Source organism: Marmota marmota, unplaced genomic scaffold (assembly GCF_001458135.2).
Source record: "Marmota marmota marmota unplaced genomic scaffold, marMar, whole genome shotgun sequence".
NCBI classification, from domain to species: domain Eukaryota; kingdom Metazoa; phylum Chordata; class Mammalia; order Rodentia; family Sciuridae; genus Marmota; species Marmota marmota.
This window is the reverse complement of record NW_025999961.1, coordinates 13,616,159-13,624,985: the sequence shown is the minus strand read 5'-3', so window position 1 is coordinate 13,624,985 and position 8,827 is coordinate 13,616,159.

Genomic DNA, 8,827 nt, shown 5'->3' with positions numbered 1-8,827 from the left:
TATATATATATATATATATATATATATATATAGATATATATATATATATATATAAATATAAAAGTAAAAATATAAATAGCAACATTCTCCAGCATCCTAATGTAAATTACAGAATGCAACAAAAAAGGAAACCTGTGGAAGTAAAATAAACAAAAATTTAATAAATTAAAATATGAAAATTTCTGTTTTGAGACAAAGTGATATTTGAAAAGAAATAGTTCAAGAAAGAGAAAGCAAAAATTTACAACTTCATATCAATATACATTATTGTGAAATTTTAAAAGGCAGGATAAGGTGGTTTTAAAAGGATCAGGAATCAAAATGGCTTAATACTTCTTAAAACCAAAACTGGAACTTAGACTGAAGAGGAAAAGTAAACCTTTATAATTCAGAGAGGATATTATTACTATGAAGTGTCTCTGCCACTCATGCAAAGGTATCAAATATTTGATCACTTGAGTTTCTCTACATTAGATACTTCACCAACACTAGTGTGAACTCTCTCAAGAAGCTTCTGAAGAATGTATTCCACCAAATTAAAGAAGAAAATAAAGCAGGAGGAAGGTAAAGAATCCTATAATTGTAAATAAGTGACCTTTTGTAATACAGAGACCAATAAAATTTCAGAATAATGGACAATTAAAATGCTCAGGAGGATAACAGGCCACAACAAGGGAGGCAAGAGATGTATTTTGAGGACAGATTTTTTAAAAGGAAGAAGGATATAGGGCAAAGATAAAAAAAAAATAGTTAGTTTTGTCTTTTATGTCTTTGACAATAATAGCCAAATTTTTACCTCTATCAGTGTTTGAAATTAATTCCCAAGTACATAAAAGTAGCATTTGAAAGAAATAAGTCAATTATGATCTTTAATGAGGACAACAAAAATAAATGAAGACAATGTACTCATAGCATACTCTGTGGTTTAGATTTGGAATGTTTATTAAGACTAAATAATACAGTAATTGGATATTGGTATTTAAAAAGGATTAAATTTTATTGAAAAATTATGAATATGGAAGCAAATATTAAGTATGCAAGCAACAAGGGATTTAAGATATCTTAAATCTCATTACTTTTTAACATTGACGTATAACATATAAACATGCAAAGGAAAACAAGAAATGATAGTGAATTTAGAAATACTGAAATAAATAGTAGAAAAAGAAAGTTAATGATTTGAAAGTTGTTGACTGTACGCAGAATAAATTTAGAATTGGAAAAGATAAAAGAGAATGATTGATGCTTATAATTTTAGGCCAAGAAGTATTCTTTATTCTTCAAACTGTGAAGTACATTTCTGAATCAAAGCAATATATGATAACAAAAATAAATGCATGCTTTAATATATTATTGTATTTTTATGAATATACTAATGAATAAATATGTATTTATTATTATTTTTTTCTTGGGAAGTGTTATGAATGAATATGAATGAAATTTTCAAATGTCATTTTCCCCAACTTCTTGCTTCTTTTCTGTATCTAGTGACTGACTATTTATTGTGGACATTTGAAGATCTGGCTCCTTCATCCAACATACCATGTCTCTGAAAGGCCAATCAGTTTTCAATATCCCTAAAGTTTCTGCTGAAATTTTTACATGTACTGAATTGCAGTCCAGCTTCTTCTTCTGCCCAATTATGATTTCTTTATTTCTCAACAAATGTTGAGATACTTTTTTATTAGAGTAGATGCTTCCTTGAGATACTTATTTAGTAACAGGCTCAAAACTGGTCTGAAAAAGCATACACTATGATAGGATGTTGGTGATGAGTTACCACCTGAAGGCTGAGTACTGAGGATCCCATTTCTGGTCATTCAAGCATAGATAGCCCTTGTCCCTGACATGAGTTAGCACTATATTTTCTTGAAGTTTTAATAGTGGTAAAATGTGATGTTATACCACTGGAAAAAAATGCACTAGCAATTGTACTATATCAATTATTATTTGTGATGTATATGAAAGAGTAATAGGTAAAGACATAACAATGAAAAGCTTTCCATTATGTCAAAGACAATAAAAGCTTAAAGAAGTTTAATCATTAGTGCAAGTCTTTACATAATAACAGGAAAATTAACAGCTTCTTAAAAGATATTCATATAATATAGTAAGAGAATAAATTTCAATATAACATAAGAGTAACTAGGTTCCAAAAAAAGTTTAAATTTTCACCATAAATTTATACTTTATGATTAAGTCCAGGACTTACATAAAAAATGAGACTGTATGGTAATAGATAGAGACATTTGTTTAATACATTTAATATTCTTGAATTCCTAGATTTTCTCAAAACTTCTGTATCTAAAGAAAGAGCTCAAAACTTTCTGAAGCAAAACAGGTCCTCCTTTAATTGAAGAAAATGCAGAGTTCTTTACTCTGTGGGTCAAAATATAATCTCCTCAAAATGTTTCTATGTTTGGGACTGTAACAACTATAATTATAATTAAAAACATAATCTGTCTATTAAATTGAAATTTTTATTAAGATCAAAGCGGTCCTTAAGGAGATATAAATATACAGATTTTACGAAATATACAACCCAGGAATGGGCCTGAGATACAGGCAATCAGGTTCATTCTATGTCTTTTAAAACCTGGGGAAATTTTACTAAGATATAAGAAAGTATTTTTAATGTTTTCACCAAAAGAAATGATAACTTTTGAGGATATATCTATGCTTAATTTTATTTAACCACTATAAAGCATATACATGTATTAAAACATCACATGGTACTTCAAAAATTTCACCATTTTTTTGTTTTATGAAAAATTTAAAATTTTTAATTTTTAAAATCTTGAGGAAAGTGATGATCCATTCTACATAGAGCAGAAATATGAAATTTTCCAATGAAAATATTAAAAATATGGATCAAAATATCTAGACAATAAGACATGAAGGTGGATTACATTATGTAAGTTTGGACCACTCACTAGTTGACTATTCCTGCAGGAAAGTCTAGATGATACTCCAGTGATCAAATTAAAGAGATATTGAGAAGTTCCCCAACATTATTTAGAAGTTCAGTGATCAATGTGCAACTGGGTTCATTGCCTATACATTACATTCTGTAAATTACATATTAATATATTTATATCAATACCTCTTTAATCAAATTTTTGTATGCTCCATTTTTCCTTAATTATAATTCTGAACTATATTTGTTCTGCATCTTACATATTCTTGTTGACTAGACATGAAAATCTTTGAGGGACAGAGTTAGGAGATTGCAGTTCAGAAATTCACTTACTAATAGCAAATAAGATGAATCAATACTTAAATTATAATGCGATAATCAAGGACAAAATCATCACAGCCAAGGATACTGTCTTCCAGAAAATCAGTAGAGAGAATTAATTGAAAAGCAATATCTCTAAAGGAAAGGGATCATCCATATAACCATCACTTTTGGTGATCAAGATATTATGTAGAACCACACCATTAAAAAGTCACTGTCTCTTGCCTAACTTCCATATTTCAGACAGTTTTTAGACCAATAATATTTTGTGCCCTTGATTAATAGTCCTACAGCTTTATGGTAAGCATATATAGTAATCATCTCCTCAGTTCTTCTCAATGGGATATAAGGCCATTTTCTTGTGTTATTTTTCTAACCCATAAATAAGCTGTAATGAAGTTGTCATGTTTGAGTGAGGCCCAGTGTAGTAAAGGATTCGAGGTCAAGTTTGTACAACAGTAAAATGATATTAGATGTATCCATATTGGCAAAATATGCTTTGTGGAATTTAATACAATCTCAGTTGGTAATCCCAGTCACCTATAATGCTAAGCAATGTTGTGTTGTTTGACACATATTTATCCATTTAAATATTAGTTTCTATTTTGTTCTGACAAACCATGTTTGACCTTGTCAATGTTGAAATAATATGCAGTGACCCACCCATACTGAGTTGGGTTCAGTTAAACACCAAAATCATATGATGCTTGCCGAGCTGCCACCATCATTGTAAGAAGAAAGGGATATAAACAGGCTAAGGCATGAACAAGGCCTCAGGGATCAGGATCTGTCTCAGTCCTCCATGCTGTCTCCACTGATGCACCTGTGGTCCTTCATCAACTTATTATTACATATGCATATATACATATGGAAAAAAATCCATGTGGATTAGTTAATAAAGGGAAAAATGATTGAACTTGGTTGATAATCAATTGGTTTAGCATGTGGTTGCTTGACAAAAAATAAATTAATGCTGCACAACACCTCCAGTTAAAAGCATCACTGAAGCCAGGTGTACTGGTGGGAGGATTATGGGTTCAAAAAACTGTGGTCTCATAGATAGTGACAAATTATTTGAGGAATTTGTTAGGGGAGTAGAACAAGAAATACTGGATGACTGGGTCAACAAGTGTTAAGAAGAAGGATGATGATGGTCCAATGGGTGTGAGCACCAAGTAAGAAAGTGTTTTATAAAGCAGCCTTATAATTCATACTGAATGCATTTGCTGGATGCTGTGGTGTGAGCTTCTCAGCACTGTACTTGCTTGGGTGCTATAGTAAACATCTTTTACCTTTCAGATCTTTCCACAAAATGTTCCTACCTGATAAGAACTAAATGACAGCTACTGATTAGTCAATTGAGAGGTAAATAAAGGTCAATCTTAATGTCCATCTTGACTAATCCTGAAGCACCACCCTAGAACTCAGAACTTCCTGTGGTTCTGAGGAAACTTTTCCTGGAATGTAATCTATATTATTTAGTGGGCTCCAGAGAAATTAAACCAATATGGTGTAGATCTATCTATCTAAAGAGATATTAAACATAAGGAATTGGCTCACATTGTTACCATCAGGAGTCAGGCATCAGGTTCGTGTTCCACAGAGTCCAAGAATGAACACCATGAACACCACAGCTGAGGGAAGAAGCAAGGAAGGAATATTAAACATTAAAAAAAAAGAAAGTGAAGAAAAGATTCAGAGCTCCCAGCTCAGCATGCCTGATAGGGGCAACAGTGCACTTTAAGTCTTACCATGTTACTCCTTTCAAAGGCACATCAAAAGAAGTTGATAAGCTCCTTGTGCTTTTTTTTTTTTTTCATATTTCAATTGTCCCGCAGGCCAGATTATGGATTATACAGTCACTTTCAGCAAGATGGAGATTTATATCCTTTCTGAGAAACAGAAGTTATTTTGTAACTTGTTGATGCTTGTTAAAAAGTCTGACCTCTTATCAACCTTTACTCCCCTTCCCTACTCTCCAATGTCTATCCTTTTCTATTTTAACATGATTACTGAGGTTGAAAACTGCTACGATCTGCAGATGGCAAGCTGAAGACCAAGAAGAATCAATCTGTTAGGTGGAATTTGGAAGCAGGAAAAGAATGGTATCTCAAGCAAAGAGGGGCAGGGGAGAGTTCCTTCTTCCTCAGCCTTTTGTCATTCTTCTAGTCAGATTGAATGACAATGATTCACATTGGAGAGAACAAATTACTTTACTCAGTCTGATGATTCACATGTTATTCTCACCTATTATTTTCATCACAAAAAGAGTCAGAATGCCCCAAAATATAATGGCCCACTCCAGTTAACATATATATTAAACCATTACAAGATCGCACCCCAACTTTCCTTATGCTTAGCTCAATTTGGTCCCTCCTCTTAGACCTGTTGATGCAAAAACATTTCTCAGATCCTTCCCCCATGGTAATTCTTATCTCAGAGTCAGCTTCCAGTCAAGCCATCTTGAAATTACCAACAAAGCTAACTAGTGAAAATATTGCAAATAGGAAGCAAATCTACTAGCCCAATTTTTGCTCTAAGTATTTAATTCTCTTACAATACAATTATAGCAAGCAAATCTGGTTTCCAACTATTTATTTATGATTGCATCTATGTATCTCCTCTCAATTCATTTGTCCTTCCCTTTCTTCCTCAAAAAGGATGTTTGCACAATGGGGATTATAAAATTACCCTAGAAGAGTTATTTTAGTATGGCATTGCCATGGACAGGTAGAACTACAAGGAAACAAATCACATTGTATATTGTCATAACATATTTTGTTTTTATTTTTTCCTGTTTACTATTTGAAAATGATCATGTCAATAGTCCACAGACCAGTTGTTCTCAAAGTGTGGGGAGCATCAGTATGATTTACTAACTTGTAAATGCAGACCATTAAGGACTGCTCTAAAAATACTGAATCAGTAAATTCCAAGAATGGTGACTACAAATCCTGATTGATTGATAATGAATGTCAATCAATTTAGTCAACTTAAAATTATTTTTTAACTGGTACATTATAATTATGTGCAATAGTGAGATTCATTGCGCCATATTTTTACATGAATGTAGCAGAATTTGATCAATTACATTCCCCAGTTACTTTCCTTTCCTTCCTTTCCTGTCTTGTGATCTGATTGCTCCACTATACTCATCTCTCTTTTATTATTAATTTACTTAGTACATTATGATTATATGTATGCATCTGCATATGTAAATGTATGTATATTATATATATAATTGTTCATTGTGTGTGTGTGTGTGCTTGCGTGCGCGTGTGTGTAGCATAATTTGGTAGCTTTTATGGTTTAGATATTGGGTGTTGCCCAAAAGCTCATGTGTGAGAAAATACCAGAAGAATTAGAAACATAATGATAGGATTATAAAAACCTTAATCCAATCAGTTCATTAATCTGATTGAATTAATCTGAGTGATAACAGAAGGCAGGTAGGGCATAGCTAGAGGAGGTGGGTCATTGGGAGCATGGCATCCATGGTATATTTTGTATCTGGTGAGTTTCTCCCTGCATTCTGATTATCATGTGAGCTACTTCCCTCTGTCACACTCTTCTGCCATGATGTTCTACCTCACTTTTAGTCCTGAGGAATTGAGCTGACCTTCTATGGACTGAGATCTCTAAAACCATGAGCTCTCAAAGTTTTCCTCCTTAAAATTGTTTTTGTCAGGTCTTTTGGTCACAGCAATGTAAAAGATGATGAAAACAGTAGCCAATCTGTACTTTAAAAAGCCCTCCATATGAATGTGCTTTTATAAGTCAATATACTATTTGAAAGTGTGCTTATATCAGTGATATCAAATTTTATTATTCCTGATAAAATGACATGTTTTCACATTATTCATTATTATTATTATTTTATTACTACACTAACCTGCTTTTCCTTACCAAGGTAGAAAAATATTAAATTTTAATTTTTAATTTATCTATACAATTTTATAACTCTAGATAAATCATGAATCTAAAAGAATACCCTTAATTCGTGTGCAACATGAAACTTACTTTTCTGAACAAAAGCTATATAAAAGTATTACAGCATAGTATCATTGAAAACATTAGTGGAGTTTATTCCAATACTTTGCAAAAAATTTTTGTTATATTTGTTTTTTTCCTCACTATATTATTAGCTAGTTATATAGCAACTATTTTTTCCTAGTTTCTAAAAATAAATATAATTATATTCATGTAAAAAAACATACTTTCAAATTGTATATTGACTTACAAAAGCACAGTAACACTAATTAGAAGAAAACAATTTAAATTTTTAGTTTAGTAATTTAAGTATCTTTGAAATAAAATTGGAACAAAAATAGCTTGTAGAGAAATTGGGTTTGCAAACAATGAAATCATGTTTCATTTCACAAGCCTGATCCTGGGTTAATACTGTATAAAACCACCAACACAAAGGCAGGAAAAAAATCAACTTTATTATCCACTGGGAAAAATTCATGCTGTGTTACATCAAGACAAGCTGCTACTGCTGCATAGTAATTGGCAGCCAATAGTGGGATCCCACTGTGAATAATCCTTGTTATTTTAGTTACACCTAACTGAGCTTCAAATTATAAAAAAAAATTAATAAATATTATCATTTTTTAAATGGCCTTATTGAATCATTACACTATTTTGTTTTTTATTACTATAAATATTATAGAATAAACCATATTTTTAATTTCCCTTTTCAGAATGCATTTGGAACTTATATTGCAAGAATCACTTCCAATTCTAATCACACCTACACACATGTTCTGATACCTGAGTAGGGAATTGCTTAAAAAAATCTTTTTACTTTCACAAATTATTGCTTCATATTTTGAAGTATATTTATATACTTTCACTTGCCATTTTGTCCAATTAAAAAGTCAACCACTTTTATGTTAAAACTGTATTTTTGATATTTTTTCTCCAATGGTTGACTCTTGTTTATTTAGAAAGAACACTGCTTGCATGAAAATGAATTTGTGAAAAGGTAAGTTTGTTTGCATTCTCTCCAAAATTATTTAATTATTGAACAATAGGCAACCTTATTAGGGGAAGATGACAGAATTCAAAGGTTCTAAAATTTTCTCCCAGGAATGAATTAATCTAAATAAAGAAAACAAGAATGATGAGAAGGGCCATCATCATGATCCTAGGAGAGTTCCAGAAAGACTGTAGTGTAATGGTGTCATATGTTCTGGTGTTGTGAAGCAAAAGGCATGTCAAATGTTGGATTTCACTTCTGACCAATGTATGCAGGTTTATAGAATTCACTACCCTAAATAAGACTTCCAGGTGTGCACACAGATTTATGAAAAAGGCTGAAAAGATAAACAGTGCTGAAATAATTATAAATATGCAAACATTGCTTAACCCCAAAGACAATATTGCATGACTCATATATTCTCTCTCATCTCAAAACATAATTGTTAGCTGTTAGTTATCCATTTGTTTTATAGTAACAAGAACAATCGAGGGCTGGGGATGTGGCTCAAGTGGTAGCGTGCTCACCTGGCATGCGCAGGGCACTGGGTTTGATCCTCAGCACCACATACAAATAAAGATGTTGTGTCCTCCGAGAAATATATATAT